Source organism: Dicentrarchus labrax, unplaced genomic scaffold (genome assembly GCF_905237075.1).
Source record: "Dicentrarchus labrax unplaced genomic scaffold, dlabrax2021, whole genome shotgun sequence".
Lineage (NCBI taxonomy): Eukaryota > Metazoa > Chordata > Actinopteri > Moronidae > Dicentrarchus > Dicentrarchus labrax.
In genome coordinates, this window is record NW_026136723.1 from 17,674,253 (window position 1) to 17,700,265 (window position 26,013).

Genomic DNA, 26,013 nt, shown 5'->3' on the forward strand with positions numbered 1-26,013 from the left:
GGGAGTGGATACTGTCAGGCGGCTCGGAGCAGGAGAAATGCAGTGGCATATGTTGTCTGACAGGGAAACGCCTGGCTTGTTGTCGAGCAGAGAGGGGAGACGGACTGGTGGGCCATTGGAGTGACAGCTGTCAGGACTGACTCTGTGTGTGTGTGTGTGTGTGTGTGTGTGTGTGTGTGTGTGTGTGTGTGTGTGTGTGTGTGTGTGTGTGCGTGTGTGTGTGTGTGCTGTCCTTATGAGAACCACTCTGAGCTTTAGAAGTGAAGACAGTATTGTAAAGTGACTTTATTTTGGGTGGTGTTCTTTACTTTTTTAACAGGGTGGTTTAAGGTTACAAGTCAGGTTTAGGAGATAAATCAGAACCAGAATTTGACTTAGGTTAGACGTAAAAGTTAAGATGGTGATGTCATGCACTGGGTAAGTACTGAAAATTTGGTGGGTTTATCATAACATGAAGAAGAGTTTACATTCTACGCACATATAACATATACTATACAGATGATAGTATTTGTTTTAGAGGAAGTTCACTGTTTTTGGGTAAAAAAACCTATTTAAATTTAAAAATGAAAGATCTCATTAAACTATAATTTTGCATTCTCCACTCGAGTTACACAACACATCACAATGTAGGTGGGTGATGAAAAATAAAGCAGGTTGGAGTAAATATAACCAAACAGTTAAAATAAAACAATTAGTTTGGCATGATGCGTGCCCTTCATGCCCTTCGCATTTTACCCGAGTTTTGCGCCCACTGTAATTTCTCCTACACGCTTGGTTGAGGCGAGTGGTTTCAGTTGGTTGCAGTCTGCAACTTCACTGCTAGATGCCACCTAATCTGACACACTAGCTCCTTAAAGCTTTAGTATTTTCTAAATTCTGGCTGCACCTCTGCTTTAGAATGAGAAAAGATGAATTAGTTGGTTTAAGATTTGGGTGTAAAGAAACAGTTCAAATTAGTTTAAGTAAAGTGATTTCTGTATGTGGTGACAATTCAGAAAAAAGAGGAAATTAATGTAGTCACTGCAAGCAAGTCATTTTTTCTTTAACATATTTATTATATAAATAAGGCACATAATCTAGAGCTCATCAAAGTGATTTACAATCTGTACACCCTCTATGCTTATACATTTGTTTTTCTTAGTTTCCTAAATTCTCCCTTTTAAAATGTATTAAAATAAACAATCTAAGAGGGTAAAATATCCCCATTCAGCTCTCTCTGTCATGCTTTTTATTAAGGAGTGACAAGCAAAAACATGGGGACCCACTGATGCTGTGTGTCGAATGACAGACCTACTGTATCTGACCTCTGACCTCTTTACATTACTTTTCTTCCATCGAATACAAATCAGACATATTGTTTTAATTAAGCATATTTAAAGATCTCTATTTGTTTTCTTAACTTATGCACTATATTTCCATATAAAGGTTTATTTTAATTTGTTTCAGGTCCTTGAAGTGTATTGCAGTTTCAGATACTGAAGCCCCACTGTGACAGTAATGACTAGACAGCAGGCTAAAATACTGAGCGCCGCCTCAGACAGGTGGACACTGGTGATAAGGAGATTTCCCAGCAGTCACAGTAGGTGACTGGAAATGTTGTTGTGTATACCTCAGTTGTTAGAGCATGGCATTAAAGTTGCTAGGGTCTAAGTCAAGACACTGCACCAGTGTACTGTACAGCACAACGCTTTGAATACAAGCACTAAATATTATTTATTTATTGCAAGAAACATTTGTAAAATATAATAAGAAAAGATGATTTTCTCTCCTGCATATATCCAGTAACCATGGTTTACTTTTTTGAACACTGCAAAAAATACTTTTAAAGTTTCCATCATAACAACAAGTGAATCCTCAATTCACCAAGAATGAAGAAAAGAAATAACCTTAAATATAGTGACAAAGAGGTTGGTCAACCCATCATTGAACCTGCTTTAAACAGAGTAAAGATGAAGTGTGACAGTCTTGGTAGAGAGAGACATGCAGGAAGACGAAGGCATATCCATCAGATTAACACACAGTAATGTCTTCCTGGTCTGGCTCCCAGCATCAGTGATTTATCAATGCAAAGCTAATAGCATCAATATGAATCTAACTAAAAATCAATATTTCATTACCTAATTGTTAGTGGGGATGAAGAAGGATGATTGTATGAGACAGCGTTTGAGAGCATCTGGAGTTCACAGAGACATCTGGAGGACAAACTCCAACAGTGACTGCACACTCAGTTGCAACACACTTTTAAAGAAGAGGAGGGTTAAAAAAAAAAAAAAAAAAAAAAAAAATCAATGGACACGGCTTTAATATGATAAAACACTAACAACAAACAGACAAAATCCAATGATTTGTTGCATAATGCTACTGTGAGGTTAAAACGATGTTATAGTCCTCCGTTTTATCAAATAGATCGCCGCCACACACACACACAAAGTGCAGTCTGAACAATCCATTAAAAATACTGACAGTCCAAAAAGGGCTTATAGTCTCACACAAAGACATCAAACCCGAGACAGCCATCCCAGACCTCTAGCATCCATCACTTACATACTGTTAAATAGTCTGTTGGCAAAAGTCAATTTAGTGACAAAGATGCATAAAATAAATTCTACTTCAATCCCCTCAGCCACTTTGAAGTTGAGTCATCAGATCTTAATGTAAATCACAGTGATAATCACACTTGTACTTCCTGAAACCGTCACCAAAGATTAATAATGTTTTCAGTTGGATATAATGTCTCATGTAAAAGCATAAATTCTGTTCTTATGTCTTGGATTATTTAATTTATGATTAGTACAACCACTGGTACTGTACAACCTCCATCACTGCTGGAATGTAATTAGCCTATTTACTGTACGTCTACTTCACCACTTCTCAGAGGCAAATACTGTATTTTTATTCATTTGCCTGATAACTTTAGTTACTTGTTACTTTTTTTCAGATTTCCTTCCTGTTCAGTGAAAACTAGACCTCTCCAAATTTGATTATTTGATATTGAATTAGAATTTTTCTGATAAACTGAGGGATTAATTGTTCCTTTATGGGTTGAGGAAATTCTTCTACTTGTTAAAATAAATAAAAAACTTCTTTGTTCTTATTTTATTTGTGTTAGCTGGGAAATGCATTGTCACAAAGCAGAAAGCAGGCTTGTTTTTCTCTTTAGAGATACATGGTTCTCACAGGACAGTGTCACTACCAACATATGATGATCTTACAGAATGATGCATTGCCGTATTTAAACTACCCAACAGTATTTAAAGTAGTTAAAATTAGCTCAACCTTAAATGTCTACAGCAGTAAAACGCAACATACACATTAATTCAGCAGTAATATTTATACAAAAACATCACATATATAATGGTAAACACTGTCAAGGACCATTTGACTGCAAATAATATCACTGAAAGTCTGAAAGGTTGTACTGTATCCTTTGTAGCATGGGGCAGTATAAGAGCCATATACTGTGAGACAGTGGTACAAAAAACTCTTAATTTGTATTTTATAGTTGACAGTGGAGATACTGTCTGAAAACATGTGGAAGTGAGATGACAGTGAAACACATAAAGCATTAGATTTTAAGTAGTAGGAGAAACCCTGCGGCATGCACAAGTGTATATATACACGTTATGTACATAATATGTTGCATTGTACATCTCTGGGTGATTCCCTTGAATGAAACATGTCCAGACTTTGTTGTTTCTGCCCTTCAGCTCTTCTTCTACATTTTATTACCCTGTGTCAACATGTGGAAATAAAATGAAAAACGATTTCACTTGAGGTGATAGTTAGGGTTTTACCCATCAGAGCTATAATTATTTCTCCTATACTCTTTGAGTTGTAAAGAACACTGGTTGTTTTATCATAAAAGACGAGGAAACTCAGCAACATCAGAGAAAACAAAAACCATGTATTTAGCCATAAGACTGTTAAGTTCTTTCAAATTATATCCCCTTTCCACTTTCTAGAGTTTTGATTTATTTTGAGCTAAAGTTATCTACACTCATCATCTAATACATGAAAATGTCTCAAAGAAATCACAAATAAAACGTAATTAAAAATGAAAGCCATTATGAATGTTTACAGTATGATTACTGTAGTCAGACGAATTACCTGAATATACATTTTAAATTAACAAGACACCACCTTATCTTAAGATCCGTATCTCTCTTTTTGAAAATAATTACGCAGGGTAAGTGATAACACAGCTATAACACAGTATAATTAAATTGTGTGGTTTCTCTCATGTTGTGATGTAAGCCTGCCTGAGCCTCAGCGACCTGAGGTGAGGTTTTGAAATTACTTTCATCTTGCTCTTGAACTGTGATGTTGTGTAATTCACCATCTCCCTACACATTACTTTTTATGCTTCCTTCAGCAGTTCCTGCAAAAGGTGAGACCGGGGACCAGTTGCGATGAGTTCGTAAAGTCAGGGACAACAGATAATTGAGGGAGTGTGACATTGAAGAAAGCAGAATATAATTTTTTGTGTGTGTTTTAGAGTTTCTAACACTGAGCTATAAACAGACTCAAAGTTAGGGACGATTTTATTTTATTTTTTTAGACAATATCGATGTAAGAAAAACATATTTTAAACTGCTTGTTCAAAGGTTGATGGGACTTTTATTTAAATATAATGGAGCTTCTTTGCTCCTGGTAAACATGAAAGTTAACAGGTTGTGACTGTTTTGTTATGGTGTCTCTGCATTTTCATCAAAACTAATCACGCTGTTTGGTCCACTGAACAGTCTTGATTATTCTGTTTGAAAAAAATGACCATTGCAGTGCAGGTTTGTAGTTCGGATCAGTTGGAAGCTGATATTCATTCTCCTGACCTGGTATCATGCCGGAATGACAGAAAATTAAACAGCTGGTCACCGAAGTTTGGAGCATTCACATAAGGCAAAAAGAAAATACATTTTCAGTGATTGCGTCTTTTAAAGTTTCATTAACAAGCCAATCAAGGTGCACAGGAGTTGGCCGCTTACACTGCTAGAAAGATGCGTTTTTGGGGTGTTTATTTATTGTTTCTTTTACCATCATTTGACAGGACAGCTGAAGATAGATGGGAAAGGGGGAGAGAAGAGGATGACACACAGCAAAGGGCCACAGGTTGGACTCACCCATGGTGAGCTGCCAGGGTGCCCCAAGAAAAAGGTTTATATTTAAACATATGTGGCTCTGCAGATATTATCCAGCTTCCTGCAGGACTCATATTTATTTGAGTCTTTCTGAAAGTACAGTAACTACTACTTCACAACACTGCACTTTTCTACCTAAAAGGAAACTCTGGAACAGAGATGCATTGGGTAAGGGAATAAAAAAGCAATAGAACCTGTCGCAAAATAAAGAGTAATATGAAAGAGTCTGTCTGCGTTATCCAAGACCTTGAAGGTATCACAGTCATATACTGCAGTTGTTAAAGAGACAGAGGATATTATCTCAGTGGTGCCAAAATAAATCTCTCAGGTAAAGGTATTATTTGTTATGTCAAAAGATCTTACCGACGCTTGTTAATGCTTTTGTAATTTATGAAATGGTTATTTACAGGCATTGAATCTGTAGCATAGAGTGGAAAGAGGGGTTTTGGTTTAATTGCTGTGGAGCAAAGTACACGACAAGGCCCAGGAACTGGAAAGAAGCCAGATCCCTCCACTGTCAGGCACTAATAACACATCACAGTGACAGAGATGCGCCTCCTCTCTACCTTGCTGTATCGATCTCCCATCTTGCTGTTAATAGTGCTGTTAAACACCAGCTCTTGGCTCTTTACTGTGTCCAAGCCCACTTAACAATAAAACTCCCCCTCCGCTCACCTTTTAAAATGCCTGAGAGGTAGTCAGACAGCCGTGGGCAAAACTGTTAGCGGTGGTGTTACGGATGCACCTGCCTGCAGCATAACAATTGTAATCCCTTAAATGAGTCTTAATTAGTATAAAGCAAAAATGTGTTTCATGTATTGATTTGCTTGCAGGATGACCTGCTCCTGTTTAATTTCTCTGTGTGATACAGCATGGAGTGAATCTGGCATATCTCAAGGGCTGCTTCAAGTTAGAGGAGAGAATCATATAATGTGGACAAATGACCTTGATTTCCTGTTTTTAGCCATGTTAGCAGCAAGATTTCTAGATCATGAAATTTAGTACAGACCTTCATGGTCCCCGGAGGATGAATCCTACTGTCTTTGGTGATTGCACCATCATCAGGTCATTTATTTATTTCTCCAATACTTTGGTTTATTACCAAGTACCTGCAGTGGTAATGATTCCCATCATTAATCCGCCTCCGTTCTACGTCAGTGTTAGCATGCTCAAGTGCTAAACTAGTGAATATGAACATAACCATTATATCTGCTAAATTCCACCAATTCTCTTACACTGAGATTTAAAATCATCATTCACATGAGCATCAAATATTGCTATGTATGGTAAATGAACATGTTTAGGCAGTAAAGTAAAGTAAGCATTAAGTAATTGGCAATGTGGGAAGAGATGGAGGGGTACGTTTGAGGCAGACAATTGCTGCCCATGTAGCAGACGTCCGGAGGGAGTCCAAGTCTTTAGTCAAGGACTTGTGTTTTATTAGTTGAACGATATAAAACATGACAAAATGCCTACTCAAAGAGAATCAAAGATTCTCAACCCTTCCCACGGGGATGTCTATATAGGGCAAGAGCTCCTCGCATCTTTCTCTCTCTGCCTCCCCCTCTCCCTTTCTCTCTCTCTCTCTCCCTTTCTCTCTCTCTCTCCTGGGTGGTGTGTAGGCATTGTCAAAAACAGGCTCTAAAAACCTCCCCCATTGACAAACAACCACCATGAACCTTTGTAGCTACACGGTAACAACAATTTCCTCCATCACTGGAACAAATTCCACTCCACACAGTCTGTGTTGTTTGAGAAAAGGTAAATGATGTGAATTGTGGTTTATATTTTACGGTGGGTATATTCATTAATACAAGTTTGATATGGTTTATTAGAAATTGTGCAACATGGCATGGAGTAAGATTATTCATGATTTTAAACTCACTCTAGCTAAACTACAATTAACCCAATTCTTAGTTTAAATCTTCTCTTTCTGACGCAAACAAACAAAGAAAAGGTAAATTCAGGGTAAAGTAATTTGTCACAATTTGCCAACCTTTTGTCACAAATCCACACTGCAGAAAAAACAAACCCTGCATGTGTCTGCCTTGAGCGTGCTGAGATTAGAAAGACAAAAACTGATACATTCTTACAGGGGGGTGAACGTGTGCTTTGAAACTTTTTTGATAGCGTGTGAGCATAGCTTCTTTTGAGCAGGAAAAAAAAACCAACATTTGAGTAACTAAACAGGAGCATAAGTGTGATGTTTGTTGTTTTTGATTTCACTGATGCCTCAGGAAGGAATTTCTAGCTTTGGTGGCGAGGCTTTGAAGAGAGTTTTCTTAAAAGGTGCGCAATGTTTCTCTTGTCTCAAAACAGCATTTGATTTTTATTTATCCTGCTAATGTCACGTATCCGGCGCACACACAAAATACACACTCGCTCATAGACTTAGATCAGAGAAATGTTAATGCTGAATATACAGTAGCACTGGCCTGCACTATATGATTATAAAACGTTCATACGGGAACCTGAAGGAGAGGTCAATAGGGTAGTTATCATATTCATTTATATTGCCCCGTGTTATAACATTACATCTTAAAAATCAATACACTGGGGCGTCCTGGTAGCCTAGAGTTGAGGCAGCGATCATGAACCTCAACATCACCAGTTTGAGTCCTTTGCTGCATGTCACCGAACCACTCTCCCCTCATTTCCTGTCGGCTACAAAATAAAGGGTATTAAATAAAGATACATGGTCTGTGGAATTCCAGCTGAATACTCTTTTGGAAAAAGATAACTAACTATAAACTATGTTTTTAAGGAGCTGTCAATCACATCTGACATTTTCCTCAGAGGATGAGATTTCCTCTCAAACTCAATCCACTGACTGCAAAATATACAGTAGTTTGAGCTTACAAATGTGATTAAAATGTTTTTAAGCACTTAAACTTACTGATTTTGTGATCAATACATGTATGAATTATTCTTTAACATTAAACTGAACTGACTATACTGAGTCATCATTGTCACTGACCGAACAGTAGCTTAACAGAGAACAACGTTTTCAGCTCGACCCTGATTACTTCCTGGTTAAAAGCTAACTCTGAACATAACTCTGTTGCAAATAGTTGGCTGCTGAGTTTTTAACCTTAAAATCAACAATTTTATAGACCTAGTTTTGTATTGAACTGAAAGTAACAGCAACAGACTGAATATAAGCTGAACTGAAGACAGAATCAGTGCTGAACGTTGGGCCGTATGAATGGTGATGTGTTCACTTACTGTTGAACGTACTGAAGTTGTCATCACTTAGTCACTAGTCAGTCACTAGAAATGTTTGAACTGAACAAAGTGATCTGGCTTTTCCACCTCTATTTTGTGATGTGTGGTTATTCTGCTTCATGTCCATCAACCAGCTGAGTTAGGCCGTGAATTATGTTGAAAAGTGCCTTCTGGCTTCACATGGTACACAATCGATCATAAAAATCCATATTTATTTGTTAACTTCTTCTAAAAATGACATATGAATATTTACTGCACATTTCCTGCGAATATGTCCTTTTGACCTATCTGTGAAATGCTGCTGAACATACCGTTTCAAGGAACTGCACAATAAACTGACATTTTTCCCCTGATGTGCGTTATTCATCACTGCTGTGAGTTCTGGCTGTAAAACTCAGGTGCTCTGACTGTGTTCATGTAGTGTTACCAAATGATTCATAAACTCTGCTGAGTCTGCACTTTGCCTGAATGTGGACATTTTTCTCCTGAAATGTTCGCTATAATAGCCCCATTCTGAATTACAGCGTTGCTGAAGGTGGCAATCATGTTGCCAAATTAGTCATCCTAATTTGACAAAAAAGGAGAAAGGACAGAGAATGACAACACGAGTCTCCCTTTAACAGAAAAGAGCTGCAGTTGTGGGGTCCGCACACTTCTTTATGAATTTAGTCGTACTCTAAAGGAAACCCTGCACATTTCTCTCTCTGTCTCACTGAAACGCACACACAATCTCTCAGTGCTACCGCAAATCAATATAACTGGTTTTAAACTGTATTTCTATCAATACAGAAACTGTAGCAGCTGTAGTTTATCTTTGTTTCTTCATCGACTAATTTGAAATGACTCAACTGAGAGATGAAAGATAAAGTGAAACAAGGCTCAGCTCTTGGATGCCTCACCAGTACAAAGGACTCAGGATTCAGTGTTCCTGAAGGTCGCCTCATCTGCAAGGCCGGGAGAGAAATATTCACTGACGTCAAGAGTGTGAAGTTAAATAACTTCACACTGCGTGATGGAGCCTTTCACATGTGATCATCTTGTAAACAAACACATTTGTCTTGATGAGAAGATGACTGATTTACTTGCAATGTTTTCCAAAAATAATTGCTGGGTCCGAAATGTAAAAAAAAAAAAAAAAAGGCCTACAAGCACTTAGTGGTCACTTCTATATAAGTAGACAGCTGTTCAGAGGGAGAAAGTTTCGTAAAATGGAGATCAGAACAGATGAAGATGAAAAAAATACTGAATGCTAAGTAGTAGTTTCAGTTTAATATTGATCTAATGTCAAGTATGTAATAAGTAACAGTTATTAATAATGAGTATCCTGTCAGAGCAGTGATGTGTGAAAAACAGATTTATGTGTCCTCATTAAGAAGATATTCATGTTTCCTGCTCACATGATTTTACAGCCTGTGTCCATATTGCAAGAAAACAGCTTTGGACTTTCTCTTCATACAGAAGGTAGAGTGTAAAGTTATTCTAAACAAACACGTGATACACAAGAAATCGTCGTCGTAATTTCTTGTCCCACATTGAATTTGTGTCCGAAGAAAAGTTATACACATCGAAGTTTGCTCATTTTCAACTGATAAATATCTTTTGCAGTATATTATAAATGTCATCTGAGTCCTGCGGCTGTTACTAAGAGATAGTGATGTTGATAAGTCAAAGATTGATGTTGAAAAGTCAAAGACTATTATTGTCTCCTGTGTGTGTATACTACCGTTGTTTGTGGTCTTGCATGGCTCGTAATACAAAGCATGCTCTATCTACTAAGAATCATGACCCATAATGCTTTTATTTATGTACTGCTCCTTCAAGCTATAGAACAGATAAGTGAGGGAATGTTGTTTCAGTGTTTTCCTTTTCCCAGGAACAGGAACCGGAACATACTGCATGTCACAGTGGTTTAATGTAATAACGGAGTAAGAATTATGAGTATTTTGCAAACTGCTAAGATTTCAGACTTTAAATCCATCCAGCTGAAATGTCAGTGAAACAGTAAATACGAAGAACAACAAGATTATGACGTTGTTTAGGGCTGCAACTAACGATTATTTCCATTATTGCTTAATCAGTTAGTTTGGTCCATAAAATGTCAGAAAATGGTGGAAAATGTTGAGCACCGTTTCCCAAAGCGACGTCCTTAAATATCTTATCTGTCCCAAACCCAAAGATATCAAGGTTAATGTCATAGAAGACTAAAGAAACCAGAACATATTTACACATTCAAGAAGCTACAATTGTTTCTTAAAAAATGACTCAGAACGATTAATTGATTATCAAATTATTTGACAATTAATTTAAGTTGACAACTAATCATTGCAGCTCTAATGTTGTCTTTCTTTAACATTCATCTTTGGCCCAATTTTCCTGATCTTCATGGTTCTTCAGACTTCAGAGTTTTGTTTGTTTGATGGGCGAAAAGGGCTACAACTTTCTTCTACATCTACATTTCCTCCTCTGTGATTGCTGTAGACTTAGGAAGTGAAATCCCTGGTATAATGGCTGTCACTGGGACTCCTAATACTAGAATTATGTGTCCCTATTATTTTATAGATTCAGTGCATGTATTAGATTTATTCAGTGCGCTCTCACTTTCTGTAGGTCCAATAATACATTAGCTCTCTTGTAATATTGTGAGGAAGCCAGGAGTGATTATGCCAACAATGTACTTCAATCAAATCTGCTTGCACCGAAAGAATGGCAGGCTTGCGACCAAGAAGAAGGACTTGATGATGTGCTTTTTGTTGGTTTTTTACTTGTTTTAGGAGCTGATGTGTGTCTTCTAGAACTTCTTCAGACACACAAGCTCCTCCATCTGTTGTGTCATCATAAGACAAACAGTACCACAGTTAGTACACTGGCATTTGCTTTAAATGCTACATTAAAATGCATTTTGACAAGCTTTCAAAAGATGCCATGTTTTATTTTGATTGGAGTGTTATTCTGGTCTTATTCATGGGTGTAGCCTGTACCAGACTTTTGTACAGGAGGAGAGGTTGGTGCAGTTCCTGCTGGTCACCAACAGAGGTTGATAAAAGTCATGGATGACCTCATGTCCTGTTGAGCACATTGTGATACAGTGCTGAACACATTAAGGTAATGTGATATTTACAGTCTGTTGTGTGTCCTGCACTGGTTCCAATCTCTCTCCAGCTTTCCTTCAATTGTCTCCACTTTAATTGCTTTACTGCCCCCTGAATACCCTTCTCTGTTTTCTGCTTCTCTATTCTCTCTCGCTCTCTTTCTCTTTCTCTCTCTCTATCTTTTTTCCCCCAGCCCTCACACACACACACACACGCACACACATATATATCTACAGACACACACACATACATTTCCTCTGGCCCCGAGTCAGGCAGGGCAGCTGCAAAAGGCCTCACCAATGCGGGCTGACGAGAAGTGACAGCTCTCTGTATCACTCCCTGGCACTGACAACTGACAGATGGATACCACTCACACACACTGCAGGGGGAGAGAGAGGAGGGGGGGGGGTGATTCTCCAGCATTATTCTCTTTTCATGGGGCTGTTGTGTGATTGAGTGCTGGGAAGAACAACAAGCTTGTGTCATGCCAACCTTGAGCGCTCTTCCCAGATGCAAACATAAACACTCAGATACACAGAGTAGAAAATACCTGCACCAAAGTCAGGACAATCAGATGGTTGAAAAAGTAAAGAAAAAAATCTTGTTATGTGGAACACACTGTACTTGAAACAACATTTATAATAAAATTAAACATAAATGTCTCATTTATTTACTATTCCATGTAGAATAACTCCATCTAACAACTTAAAAATAAGAGAAAACTTTCTGTTCATACTTAATGATCATATATGTTAACATTTTTGAACCAGCTGATCTAAAAGTTAAAGTGATGAGCACACACTGCTTCTAGTTATTAATTTTGCTACAGCAATGTATGAAATTGAGAGCATCATTCCTGTTGTTCTATTAGGACATGCGTACAGTGGCCCTGAGAGCTCAACACACTGCATAAATTAATGCAAAAATATACAAAAATAATCTACAAAATACAAGCAAATCAAGAAACATGTGCGACACAACACATGCACACAGCATTTAGAAAAAATAGCTGCAGAGTGAGAAAGTGATGAACACACCCAGACACGGCTGGGACACACTTGTTGTCCCACCAAACAACAAACAAACTACATTTTTTAGCTCATTTTCCAACACCACTGACGACTTCAATAAGTTCATGAGTCACAAACCAAGGCAACTACAAGTGTGTCCCAGCCGTGTTCATCACCCCTGGAAACCGTTTCTGTTGTTTTTGTGCTATTTGCAGCATTTCTGTATTTGGTTGTGTTTTCTGTACTCGCAGCAGTAGGTTTTTTTTTCTGAATGCTGTACATGTGTTATCTAATTAATTACGTTTTTTGCATGTGTTTTCTTAGGTTCTCAAGTCCACCGTACATGCACACTTATATTATATATGCATATTCAGAAACACTATTGGTTTTCTTAATCACTCAAATGCCAGATGTTTTAACATGTTGTCACTGATGTGAGTACATTGCTTGATTGATGTCAACACATCAACAACACTTGTGAATGTGGAGATATTTACACTTTTCTCTTCTGACACATGGATTTATCAAAGTATAATGTCTATATTTCCCTTTCAACAACAATATCAAGTTGCATGGCTAGATGTCAAATATATATGGCCTCTAAAGATATATAGTAAATGAATTAAATAAAACAACATGTATGATAGAGAAGAGTAAAATAGACACTTGTTGGCACATACAACATTTTTCTGATATTTCCAATAATGAATATTCTAAATTAAGTTAAGATAATGAAAGCAAAGCATTTCACACCATGTCTGTTTCATCACACATCAAAATCAAGAGTTTAAGCCCAGTAGTATCAGACTTTAGCTGGCATATTCTGCAAACTTCATCTATGCTGTCTCACTGCTGCAGAAAAGAGACAACAAATTCTCCTATGTTAAAAAATTGGCTCCTGTTGACCTGTTGACCATGGACAGAAAAGGTTTTCAGGTGAATATACATCACTTCACGCTTTGTTTGTTGCAGAGATCAAACAATTGATTGACAGAAAAAGAATTTGCAATTATTTGACTAATAATTTAAATCATTACTTCAAGCAAAAGGGACAGTTGTGAATATTTTTTTATTTTTTTAAAGTTTTTTTTGGGGGGCTTTTATTGCCTTTACTTGGTAGTGACAGCTGAAGATAGACAGGAAAGGGGGGCAGAGAGAGCGGGGATGACACGCAGCAAAGGGCCGCAGGTCGGATTTGAACCCTAGGCAGCTGCAGCAAGGACTCAGCCTTGGTACATTGAGCTAACTGAGCTAACCGGGCACCCTACAGTTGTGAGTATATTTTTCTAAACAATGAACAAACAATAAGCGGGCAGAATTATTGGTTATGAAAACAATCATCAGTTGCAGCCCTAGTTTAGTGGGGTATTTATTTGTCGGTCATAAATAAGGGAAGGAGAGTTGGGAACACCTGACAACATGAGCGTCAAGACATTGGGGCACACTGTGAAAATGGCTAAAATCTTCCTACTGTGAGGTTGGGTTGCTCTTCAAGAGAAACAGAAAGGTTTCTAGTATCCTGAGGAATGAGGGAGGTAGAGGTCTACTCACTCTGGGCTTCAGTGCATCTTTCTCCTGCATATTAAATGATCATGTAGTTTCTGGCATGCTTGGAATTCAGCGAAATCCACAAAATGTTGATTATGACACCCATTTTAAAGGCCATTTGCTGTAATTATGCCTTGATTGAAATGTGTATTCCAATTGTGTAATACAATAAAAAGATTAAAAGTAAATAGTGCTTGACATAAATCATGTTGCAGATATTCAGGAAGAATGTAGCACGGGGGGACAAATCACGCTGTTCTTCAGTTTGTAGAAAAAAAAACCATCATGTGCCTGCATATTTGAGCTTATTGCCTGAGTCATAAAACAAATCTATTTTCACCTCAGTTGTTTGGCATGGTCGTATTCACATGAGAATCAATAGCCAGGCGGGGATTTTGGTGGCGACTGACTCAACTGTGCAGAAAAGTGGAGAGTGAGAAATAGGGAAGATGAAAGGAAATACTGTGGCAGTAAAGGAAATCCCAGGGGAAAAACGCTAAGCAGACACAAATCAAAATCAAAATGGACACTGCAACTGCATACGACAACAGTCAGCCTAGTGACATGAATATTACCTCTGAGCGCCTGCCTTCTGCATCTTCTCTTAACTGTAAAATGTACCTAAAGATGCAAGACTTTTCCCCAGAACAGAACATTAAATTAAAAGTCTTCTCTCAAATCCGTCACCGTAACTGCTGTAAGCCACCGTCTACTCAAAGAAATCAAATTTTACACCAACTGTAAAAGCCACACAGGGAGAAGTTGGCATTCAAGTGTAACATGCTCCGATTTGATTTTAAGTTGGCACACACTAAGCATCCGCGCTGAGTCTGATTGAACTAATAAGCTCATGCCTGAAACCTTAAGTGACACTCTAAAACAGCAACAGTGTCAAGTCTCAAATGGGTGACGCCACACCAAGGCGATGATGACATGAGCATTGTGTATAGGAGGTGAAGAGTATGGTAATGTTGTCAGTGCACCCCGAGGCCTCGGAGCCATCATACAGCAAAAACAAGAACCTCGGCAATACGCTGTCTCGTTACTGGCTGGCACATATTCTGTCAGTCTTCCTAATGCCAGACTGCTGCTCTGATTACTTCCTCTCCACTTCCTGCATCCCTCACAGACTGCTTGACCTTTTGTAATTACGTAAAATGATATTTATTTTGCTCTTTCTGGAGGGTAAATCTCCCGAACATGAAAACTTGTGATCATGATAGCTCGAGTCTCATGTGATCATCACAACTACGGTCTCTCATGAGCATGATTGCTAGTGTGTTGATAGCTAAAGGCAGCTTGTTTTTCTTGGAGAGGACCGAGTCTGATGAGTTTGAATCTCAGCCAGGAGGAGTGGACTTAAAGAGGCCCGGGGACTCTGCTGCTGTCTGGAAACCAGGAGAATATTTCATACATAGTCAGATTACCGCTTGTGTTTTTTTGCTCTTGTATCAATGGTGAAACTGTGTTCTTTTCGAGATTATTTGTTTTGACATTTCTGCTACAATAGAAAGTGGGGAGCGGCATGACAGACAGCAAAGAAATGCTAAAACAACATAACACAACATGAGCTGGAATTGAAATAACAATAATGTGAACACACTGTAGTCCAACAGCAGCTCATGAGAAACAATGTATTGTGCCTCAAACTAGTGCACCAATCCAACTTTTTCTCTCCTGACACAGATTCGGATACTGACTCCAGGCATCTGCTGATACTGAGTACTGATCTGATACCAGAGCTCTCTTTTTCCCCAGATGTAAAATTCATAACATGACCTCACTGTGTGTAAATGATTAAAAGTGTTAAATGATGATCATTCATAAGTAACTGGAAGTGGGAACGTTCATGCACTAATAAATTCTATTGTATTAGTTTACGAGATGCACTGTAATGCATCAAGAGAAAAATACATGATAATTGCCCTCCAAAATGACACATTTGTCTAATCAGACATCATTTGTCTGTGGTTTTGGAAACGCTTACAGGTTATTTTGCTATGGTCAAGGCAGCGAACTTCAACTTTGTGTTGATTCTGGCAGACCCTGTTGACAAAAGTGGTACTGTTTCTACTGCCTCTTATTCTGATTTTGGGGAATATATAGAAATCTTGTTGGTTTATGTAGGCCATATAGAGGCATCAATATTAAATTAAGACTGTTTCATAACCAGTTAAAAACACCTTGTAGTAGGTTTAAGTTTTGGTTAGCTTTAGGTTAAAATAACTACTTCAATAAAGGGTTAAAATAAATTCATTAGGGAGGGATCACGGTCTGGTTAAATTGAATCAACCTTGACTGTCTGTAGGAACCAGGAAGCTCACAGCAGCCTTCTGACATTTTTCATGGCAGGACAGTCTGATTTTTTTATTGGGTGTAGAAAACTTGAGTTTTTTGCTTTCTTTTCTTAAACTAACCAAAACTTGACAAGTTAACTTGGCTGCTCCACTCTATTTGTCCTTTTTACTCCAGTTGCTTTAAGTTTGCTATTTAAGATGTAACATCGACCCTCATTGTTTTCCGAGACCCTCTCCATTATCAAACTTGTTAAACATGTAATAATATCTATTTTGTCGATGAAATGTTTCAAAACGACTTCCTAACATTTTACTCATGGACTAAAGCACATTTATTTCCTTTTTGATCCTTCTTTTTTCAGTTTTTGGTAACATTGGTTTCACTGTTGTTGTGAAGCACACGCTGCGGCTGTGACAGAACGACTGTAACTTACAGCTGAAACAGTGACATTTTTTTGTATTTAATGTGACCAATACCGGACCTGCTTAATAAGGTCAGAATCTGCACAGATACAACACATCAGTGCATCCCATCCTCTACCTAATCCACTATTTGATTAATGTACACACAGCGGGGGAGATAATGTGGAACAGATCATGTAGAACATGCAGTAAAAAAATCTGCTACTTAATTTCCCACTGCACAAAAAAAAGCCGTTTTGTCATCTGCTGTAATATAGTGAAATCTGTACATTTTTAGACTCTGAAATAAATCCCTCCTACACATAAAGTCACACTCACACAGGAACACAGAAGAAATCTGCCATGAAACTTAATCACAAAAGGTCATGTTGGCGAGTGAGGAACAGATTAAATTAGCATAGAATTAGATATGGAAAATGATTTCTGTCAAATCAAACTGTAGCACAATTATAATATGTTAATTACTTATTTCATTAAGGAAGTTGATTGCAGTTCACAGATGAAATCATGCGGGCAGAGACACCTGGAAAGAGGTGATGAAGCTTGAAACCCGTCTCTCTCTCTCTCTCTCTCGCACTCTCTACTGTCCCTCCACTCTTTTCGCTTTCCTCCCCGCGTTCCTCGTCATCGTTTCTCATCTATTCTCGCTTTGGCTTTTCATGTACGCATTAATTGCCTGAACGTGCCACACAAAAATGCTTCAAAGGGCGCAGGACTTCTCATTTGTTCATCAAAGGGAAGATGATGAGTAGTGCGAGATCATATGACCTACCCACAATGCTCCTCAAGGGAAGCCGAGGAGCAGAATCGGCCAATGAAAACACAGGAAAAAAATGAAAGCTAAGAAAACATTGACAAAGATTTTTCATTAGGAGGCTGGATAAACAAGATCAGATTTTACCAATTAGTTTTTACAACAACATGGAATTGTTTGTAATGGTAGGAAATATGATCTGCGGTTGTGTGTTTATTGTCTCATGTTGAGAGTGAAGAAAATGAAGTTTGAAGCTGAACAGTTTGTGTTTGGTGATATTTAATCTGAACAGAAGTTAATCATTTAGACGGTTAACTGGCAGCTGCCAACTGCTTTTGTTTTGAAAGGATTGAGGAAAAAATGAATCAGACTGAAAGTGTGAGGTTTGTTGACAACTTCATTGTTTGGTTTGTTTATTGAGGCAACAGCACACTAAATGTGCATGGGACTGTATAAACTGGCTGTAAATAAACTGCATATAAATACAGGAAGCAATACACGAGTAAAGCTAAGAAAATGGATGGCTTTAGCATTATAGCTTCAGTTTTACAATTCATGTGGAACATATTTATTATGTGCAAAGTTAATATTTGTACATGTGATATTCGCCTCGTAACTCACCACTAATACAGCAAGCTCAGCACACAAGAGGTTGAAAGAATGACCATAACAAAGCATTGGATACCGCATTAAACACACAGTTATTATGTGTAATCTACTGTTTATCTAGCCGCCATGTGGCTATTTCCCAACAAATCTCCTCCAACCATAGAAGTGAATATGCTGCATAGTAAACGGAGATGGGAAAACCTTAAACCAGCAATCTACCTGATACAGCATGCAAGAGCAGGATAAGACACATCAACTATGCAGCAGACTAGTACTAACTTAATAAACAATAAATAAGTCATCTTTCTGTAATCTTAAGGCTGCAGTGTGAGTTTAGCAGCATATCAGGAGCTCACCAGTGATATGAAGAATAATAAAGCAAGTTGTGACGTGCTTTGAGTTAAATGTTTATCCAACACTTGACACTGAAACATGAGGTGGAGAAACTGGATAGAATCAAAGCTGGCAGCAAGTGAAAATTACTGCAACAATATTTTCATCACCAAATCCAACACATACACAACATAATTCTACTCTCTGCTAGAGATTTGAGTTTACTTTGAGCCAATAAGAAAGTCCAAGAACAATAGCAAATCTTAGACACCAAGGAAATAATTGATGACCAAAGCAAATATTGCACATAGCAGATGTCTACACAATCAGATGTTAAGGAGAGCACATCAGCATGTCAGCAGCCTCATAGTGACTGCACACAAACAACTGAACAGAGCCACTCTCACAATATGCATTTTAGCACCAGCTGCAAACACTTACCTCCATGAAGGGAAGCTGTGGAGTAAATCCACTGTGATGGTCTAATGTGATGTGATCCTAATTTGCAGCCACAGGAGCAGAAAACTCCACTTCCGGTTTGAAGTGCTCCATGAGGCAATCAGATTCAGATTTCAGAACCAGAACCCAACAGGAACATTTCCTTCACAAAGGAACCCTTAGGTGACACGATTGCACTGTTTGCAGGCAGAATCCGTTTAGAAATGCCACATGAACCGCAGCAGTTTGCAGCACATTTAGCACACAGGTAAACCAACAGGTGAACCGCACGGCAAAGGAGTGGGCGGGGCTTTGACCGGTTTAAATAGACCGCCCTCTGCAGAGGGTGCGCTGGATTTCTACTGCAGTATGTAGGGTTTGTCTTGTGAGTGTCTGCCTGAACTAGCTGCGAGACTTCACACCATTAAACGTGTGTGTAACGTATTTTCCATTGATGCATGTCCAGGTTTGGTATCTTAATGTAGAGATCTGTTACAGTGTTTTAAAGGTGAAGTGTATGAGGAGTGTTTTTGCTATTAAAAATGTATAGACAATGATAAAAACTAAATGTGCTTCGTGTTGTATAGCTTGTGAGTGATTTTGGGGGTTGAATGTACTGTATGTTGGTCTTTCTCACCTACATCCCTGGAGCCGTTCAGTGGAGCTGCTGAGCTCTATAATAAGTGTCATGATGGGGATAAGAAGCCAATGTAGGTGTGATGTTGGATGAACACAACAAAGATCGTTCACTTAACCATAATGTTGTTGTTATAGCTGGAGTGAACACTCAGAGCGTAGCTGACAAAACAATCTCACCTCAAGGTATATTTGGTAGCTTTATATGAGCTTTCGATCATATGACTTCCTGCTTACTTAATTTACAAGTGCACTAAATTTACTTTACCCCCGTTATTTTTTCTACAATCATGAAATTGTCAATGTTCCAATTTCCCTTTTTTTAAAAAAAAAAAGAACTTTTCATTCATTTTGGCTTAAAAGTTGAGCTCTTAAGTTAATTCCTGACCGTAAAACAGCAGTCGACAAAACAATCTCACCTCAAGGTCCATTTAACTAGCTTGTTCTGGAGCTTTCAACTGAGTAGATTTGCCCCCACTGCGGTGTGACATGGTGGTAATGCACATTTTAACGGTATAGGTCCAGTGAGGGCACTCTGTTGCTCCCTTTGTCTATACTGCTCATTATATCTGTGTGGAGAAGTCCATCAGTGCTTGAGGATTTGTAAACTACGTCCACACACCACCAACTTTTGAGCTATAATTCATTCTACAAAGACTTCATATTTTGCCAAATTGGATACATTTCTGGCATAATTTATTATCTAATCAGTGGCCAGAAAAGTTTAAGCTGATTTGAAACCTCTGCCTGATTGAAAGACTGACACGCCTTGTGTGAGTTACTGAAAGGCTGAAATACTGTGAGATGATGGCAACGCTAAATGACACTTGCCTCTGACAAGTGGCAAATGGAGAGGATTAACATGAGCCAATGAGCTACAGAATGAATATATGTTCAAACCTCATTTGAAGTGGCATCTGTGACATTGCCATGCCAATTTAGAGAGAATTCAATCTGCCGGCATCAACTCTCTAAAACTGTGATTGGACTTGTGAAGAGACCAATTTGTTTCTAAATGTGTGCAGTCGGGCCTCTTTGTGATTATGATACGATATCTGTATTTATTCTTGAGCTTCAGCTGTATTCTCAACTCCATCAGCACTCAAATTAGCCTTTCTTATCAAGTATTTGAGGGAAGATTAGAACATAATACAGTCTATCATTTTGAGAGGCAGGGTTAATGTTTGCTAGGATGTTTGAGAGGTTATCAGCTGTCAGTACAAATTGCTCGAAAGTTGATGAAGTCTGTGTTTCATTTGTGACCAGCAGTTAATCCAATGTACCAGATTTGTATTCTGGGATGAATTATTTTTGATGAGCTTGCCATTCCTTTTTCGTCATTTTCATGCATGTTTATACGGTCCATAAATGTAACTGTCACTGTCATGGTTTTTACTATTTTTTTCCCCACTGCTGCTGCTTTTGAGTTCTGTTTCAAAAATATACAGGAAATGCATCTTTCACAAATACGATGGTGCACTTTTTAGCTTTCTTGCAGAGAGCTAGATCATAAGTTTGATACCACTCTCGTGTCTTATCACAGTAAATATGAAGCTCAAACCATAAGCCAGCTAACTTAGCTTAGCATAAAGAGTGTAACAGCTAGCATTGTTTTATCAAAAGGTGAAAAAATCCTCCTTCCAGCTCCTCTAAACCTCACTAAATGACACATTATGTCTTGTTTGTTAAATACAAACAAAAACCGAAGTGTAAAATGACAAGTTGTAAGCAGAGATTCCCAGAAGTTACTGCACATTGAGCCAGGCTAGCCATTTCCTCCCGTCATCAGTATTTATGCTAAGCTAAACCAAACACCTGCTGGCTGTAGCTTCATATTTACAATAAAGACCTAAGAGAAAAGCAAATAAGCATATTTCCCAAAATGGCAAACTATTCCTTTAAAATATGCCTTTTTCTGGAAAGGAATCTAAAAAAAAATTTAATAAAACAATGACAATTTAAATTCACTGAGGAAATAGCAACCAGATAGAAAGTCAGCATTATCTTATTAATTATGAGAAACAATTTCTTGTTATTATATTAAGAGGTAGGTAAATACTGTATCCATGCGAATGGCTGCTAAGAGGCACACCATGCAAATTCTATAATATGTACAAAAAAACCCTTCTATACTGTATATTTTTTTGAATGACCAGTACATAGCATTTTATTTGAAATTATTCCACAGGCAAACCACAGCATGCTGTTACCTGCATTCCTAATTTGAAAGTACCAATTTTGCTAGTCAGACGTTGAAGGGAACTACATGAAATCCTGCATATGTCTCATGGTTTGATTATTGTGATGAATGATTATCATCTTTCTTGCTCTCACAGGGCAGCAGAGTATAGGAATGACCAGTTTCTTAGACTATTATCTCTCATCTGTTTGTGCAAACGGCACTTTAATGCTTCAGAGGAGATGTGTCTGAATAAAATTAGAATAACTGGATGTGAAAGAGGAGGTTCACTCTGGTGGGGCCTGGTGTTTAAACAAATTGTGTGTGCACGAGTGTGTGTGCAGCAGGAGACAAGAGTGTTTCTGTGTGTGTGTGTTATGTGTGCAGGAGAGCTTGTGTATGCCCTGTCATATGATAAATGTTCTCTCTCTTATAATCTATGTGCTTCAAAATATGATGTATGTGAGGATGAACTTTGAATTATAACCTAAAGAGTGACTCATTAATCTTCTGACTTAGGTGGGGAGTGGACCAGTGGAATCCATTTTGTGTGTTTATGTTTTATGAATAATGCAATATTGCGACTGGCCAGCCGGATCTGGGCAATGGCGTTCAGACACGTAGGAGTCGACATACAAACAAACAGCTCTGTTTGCTGGAATGTAAAGGAGGTGAATGGATGTTAGCATTCACAAGGAAGGTCAACCAATCCTATTAGGGTTTCACTATGTGCCATACTGACCTCAGTGTTCTGGAGATATGACCATGTTGATGCTCCATTTCCTGGTCTGTTCTATCGCTTCAGCATATTGTATGAGATTTCCTCTAGCGCCATCAAGCCAGATTTTAATTTGTCCATTACTTTGGTATTTGACCAAAAACTAATGACATTCCCATCAGCCTCAGTTGTGTTTGTGCTAATTAGCAGATGTTTGCATTCTAATGTGCTAAACCACCCCTGTCAGCAGAATCAGCCAGGAAGAGGCAGCAGAAGAAAATGCATTAGAAGACCTTCATATACTCTAACTGGAAAATTAACCTTTAATAATGTAAGAATAGCCATCCCTGTTTTATTAGAGACCATTTTACTGCTAATAATTAATAATATTCCAAAGAATCTTGATTTCTTTGTCTATAAAATGTCAGAAAATAGTGAAAAAAAGCCATGTCTCAGACACTATGACATCCAACCAAATGTCCAAAACCCAAAGATCTTCAGTTTCAGCAGAATATCCTCACAGTTGAAACTGGCAAAAGTATATATACGTAGACATAAATATAATTTATAATCAGGATATTTGCAGATTAATTTCCTCCCAATACACTAATTCTTTCAGCTCTACTTGTTGCAATATGACAAAAGGTATAAGATCACTTTATTTTGCTCTGTGAGAAATCTGCAGCAAAGGAAAGAAAATGAAATACAGTACATCTGTTCAGATCATTTCTAACCAAAATATGCCTAGTTAAAATTTTATAGTCATTTATGCATCTTCTCACAAGCTATTGTTTTCCACAGGGAGCACAAAAAATGATGCACAATTGTCCACGCTGCAATTTCAAATAGTCATTTAGGTCCTGAGGCCCCAGTGGTGTCCTCAACCTGAGTGACAAAATCCTTTTCAAAGGGAAATGTAAAAACCTACCAAGTTATCAGGTGAGCCCAGACACAATGTAAGAGGTGATTTACTCTGAGCAGGCTACATGTCACCGGGGCTTTCTTTGTTTCCCTGAGGTCTGATTTGAACTTAAATTGCTTCTGTGAAGACTCAGCTTGGCTTCTCATTATGTTGCCCCTCCTACTGCTCCAACATTAAGGAGCCTCATGTACTGTGCTGTACTGTATCCTCAAATGGTAATGCCCTCATTCTTTACCACCATGTAACCATCTGTCAAGCTGCTGAGGAGGTTCTATAAGTCGTATATTCCAGGTCATCATAAAGCAGCAAATTATTACATTTCCAGTAAGTATCATCCACATGCAGGAGGCATGGAACAGTATGTTTCTTGATTATAAAATGTACACAGACATTTCATGCTTGCTCAAGAATCATCCTAGCTAAAATTAACACATCAGTTTATCCTTGTGACAAATTATTTCAAATAACCTATATCAATAATGACATATGACTGACTACATTATGGCACTTTACTGTTTTACTGGATGTAAATGATGAATTTCTGGGGCGTGTTTTGAAGGAATAGTTCCACCTTTTGCGAAATACACTTATTGGATTTCTTGCCGAGAGTTAAAGTAAGTATTGTGCTAAATAGGGAGCTTTAGAGGTCCTGGTGGGATTTTGTTACCTTTGGACAGAGCCAGGCTAACCGTTTCCCCCTGTTTCCACTCTTTATGCTAAGCTATGCAAGCCAGCTGCTGGCTGTAGCTAAATATTAAGAGCAGACATGGGAGTGGTTTTCATCATCCAACTCTCAGCAAAAAGGCAAACCATGTCAAAGGCAGCACAGTATATTCATATTTGATGATAAGTGACCTACCATGTATAGAAGAATGTAATATTTAAAAAAACGAAACAAACAACAGTAATAAATAGTAAGCCATTGTCTAATGCTGCTTCCTGCTGAACATTATTAATTTATGCATATGTGCTCTATGTCATTCATTGTTTGACCTTTTCCCCATTAATGATATGTTGGAATAACTTGATTTAATAAGAACGAGTGGCCTTCGACTACATCATGAGTTTCTTTTCCATAAATTACTTTAATTTCATTCATCATCATCTACTCATCTGCCTGCCCTATCAAATGACTGACAAAAGTCCTCATTAGACAGCTTAAATGCTTTATTTGGCTCTGTTAATTATTCCCTATTCCCTGGTATTCTGTTACAACAGATGACACACACACATCTGTACACGCACACACTATCACCACTGTGCAGCTGGCCGCCCCACCACAATCACCTGAAACAAGATAGAGAAGGATATAGCAGGCAGGAAAGTATACATTAACAAACTTGTAACTGCTGGCGGAGTGCCTCTCACCCTTCCTGTGTGCATCCAGGCAGCCATAACCAGATGCATCAAGCACACATTACATCCCTATACCCTGAGTATTTACTCTGCCATCCAGCCAGAAAGATTAGTTTAGCTGGAGAGTTGATTTATGGACGACAGAAAGTAATCCCTTCTTGTCCTGCGTGCTGTAGTCGTGCCTCCTCCTTTGCCACCGCGCCGAGCTTACACAGTCTGAAAGCCCTTGATACCGTGTTCGCCCTAAGGTGTAATGTTTGATAATATAACTACTGCTTCTGTCACCCAGACCCCCCATCCCATCTGCACCCACAGCCAAGCCTCCACCCCATCACCTCCCCACCCCCCACAAATACATTACAGCCCCACAATGCTTTGAGATTTATGAGGGAGTAGTGGCATAGGAGGGAGAGAGAGAGAGAGAATATGCATTGATTGAAAGCCCCAGATAGTCCCATCCAATCCCGCCCAAAAGAACATCAGTTATTTTGCATCCTGACACAGCGATTGATAACTCGTAAATGTGTGCGGGGATGACAAATGCAGATGGAAACTGACTCTGACAAAAATGATAACGGCATCGGTCTCGAGGGGGTGACGGAGGTGGAGGCGGGATGCTGCTTAAAATATTTAATAATTGATACGGAGCCAGTGAGATGTTGTTTGACCCTGGAGGAGTGTGAATGTCATCAGAAAATTGCCAAGACTTTGAAGTGAAATACATTAATGATGCGCGTGTGAGTGTGTGTGCATTTGAGTGCACGTATGTTTGCAGAGGAGGCCAAGAGGTTACGGCCTGTAGGCTAATGGTCGCTAAATGATATCAGCACTTCCATAATTTGTGTCTTCAGGATATCAAATTGAATATTTTTTGCTTCTCGAGGCAGGGAGCGTTGTGAAAATGTTACTTGAACAAGTTTTATCGCGTGATATTAAAGTTGTGTTTGGCTTTCTACAAGTAAGGATCACTAACATAAACTAGGCTCACAGATCCAACTTGTTTTTTTGTTTTTTTTAAGTATTTTCAGATTCATAACAGATTTGCTGGATAGAAATACTTTTACAGATTTAGAACATTTTATGAAAACACTCTTCGTTGTTCTTTTTTTTGGTTTTAAATATTTATCTGGTATTCATATTTTGATATACAGGTAATATAGTTTAATCTCATGATGCAATAATCTTACTTCATGTAGTTTTTATACTGCACACACCATTTTAATCATCATATTAAGACAGCTTTTCCTGTGTGGCACCTAACCATTCTGGATGTTTCAGCTGTTTGGGAGAACTTTAAGCTTGTATCTTTGCAAAACTTTCAACATGATTACTTTCAGTATA

General features: G+C 38.3%; 1 long non-coding RNA gene across 1 annotated transcript in view; it reads right to left on the reverse strand.

The window, feature by feature from the left end:
* Nucleotides 1-19,158, reverse strand: part of LOC127357755 (uncharacterized) — a 63,992-nt gene extending 44,834 nt beyond the window's left edge. Inside the window, exon 1 of the long non-coding RNA XR_007882307.1 lies at nt 18,865-19,158. This is a non-coding gene — a long non-coding RNA (uncharacterized LOC127357755). The remainder of the gene's footprint in view (nt 1-18,864) is intronic.
* Nucleotides 19,159-26,013: the final 6,855 nt, after the last annotated feature.